The sequence below is a fragment of the Furipterus horrens genome, unplaced genomic scaffold (genome assembly GCF_987537825.1).
Source record: "Furipterus horrens unplaced genomic scaffold, mFurHor1.1.pri manual_scaffold_3, whole genome shotgun sequence".
Taxonomy (NCBI): domain Eukaryota; kingdom Metazoa; phylum Chordata; class Mammalia; order Chiroptera; family Furipteridae; genus Furipterus; species Furipterus horrens.
The window spans coordinates 20,955,902-20,957,682 of record NW_028327173.1 but is presented as its reverse complement, the minus strand read 5'-3'; positions in this window follow the sequence as shown (position 1 = coordinate 20,957,682).

Below are 1,781 nucleotides of genomic sequence, written 5' to 3'. Positions count from 1 at the left end.
GTGTCTGAATGAGGCCTATCTGAATGGGACCACCTCAGGGAGAGGAACCCAAGTGTGTGGCAGCTGCTGAGCCCCTCACCCAGCCTGGGGCTGCCTGTATCTTGTACTTTTGACCCTGTAGTGGGTGGGGGCAGGGAGGGAGGCATAGAGGATGGAGGGTGGACACCTGACTTTCCCTTTGGCAGTGCTAAGCAGCAGAGGTCCACTTTGGGGGGCCAGTGCTTGCAGCAAGAACATTTTCCCTTCTAAATATGGGCCCCAAACGCTGCTCTACCCCTCTCCCATTAAGAAGCAGGAGCCACAGCCAAGTTTTAATCATTTAATTAACCTGTGAAACACATAGCTTCAGGGGAGAGGGAATGTTTACACAGATATATCAAAGACTCAAAAATTTAAAGAAATATATATACTTCTCTCTCTAATATTTTTGTGGAAATTAAAAATCAGAGGCTTTTGGTCTCTCCATTTGCACTAGATCAAGCTCATTTACCCCAGAGGACAAAGAAGGGTTGTTTCTGGATCCTCCCTTCTTCGCACTCTGTCCCACCCAGTGGGGAAATAAACTCAAAAGATTCAAACTGAGGAAAAGGAGCTTGAGTAACATTGAGAGGAGCAGGGAGGGAAGAATTTTGGGCTCCCTCCCACCTCCAGCAGCTCCAAGGCTGCTGCCAGGACCTGGTTTCACGGAGGCACTGGCTTGGTTCTGGTTCCCAGGGGTTTGGATCAGGAGCTCTGAGCAGAGCAGTGCTTATTCACCATCTTTTTGCCCCAGCTCGGTGGGCAGGCACAACACATTACCCAGCTGCAGCTCTCCATTACCCAAAGGGCAAGGGAAGAACATTGGTTTATAGCTACAGGAAGGAAGCGGTGAGAGGGCCAGAGGAACCTGGGCTCTCTACCGCACCCCGTGTTCCCAGCTCTGGTTCTGGGAGGAGGAGGTCGATCTTTCCTTGGTGGAGGAGGAACAGCTAATGATAAGGTTCCTTGCCAGACTCAAGCCTGAGTCACTGTGGAGCCACAGGAGCCACCGGGGAAGCCAGCTTACCTAGATAGGTGGCACGAGCTGCAAACAGGTCATTAAAATTCCTGGAGGAGAGATCAGTAGCAGAGACTGATTTCTGAGGGGGCAACCACCCATCCTGCTCCCTTGGAGCACGGAGTGCCCCCCTCCACTGACTAGGGAAGAGGCTGGAATAGGAGGCACCTTTAGCTTCCCATGCTTGTCACTGTCAGCTCCCTGCAGTGGAACCACCTGTGCTGAAAGGCAGCTGCACAACGGCCGTGAACAGAGGCGAGGAAAGGAAGGTCAGAGAATGAACTCTGTAGGGCTAGGGCTGGGCCTGCTGCCCACATAAGCTCTCCCATGCTAGAATCTCCATTCCCTCCACTTCCTCAGTACTGCCCGGCTGAGGACACGGCTTTGCTACAGCCCATGGGCTCCTGTCTGAAGTGCTGTGCCTGCCCACCCCCAACCTGATCAGGGGAAACGAGGAACAGATGCTTGGCATTGCCAAGTGCCCCGCAAGAGGACTCCCTTTACTGTTCTGCTCTGAGGACAGAGCCTATGGGCCTCCTCCCTCTCTGGTTCTTTCCCCACCCATTTGGGCCCTAGCAGCCTCCCACTTCTTGTTTCCTGGATGGAGTACCTGGCATAACTGGAAGGCAGGAGGGTGCTTGGTGGTAAGTTGAGGCACAGGAAGGCTAACCCTTGCTGCACCGTTTGTGCTTTGGAATTCCACAGCCTCACTCCTGCCTCTAGCCTGTGAGAAGATGATGACTTG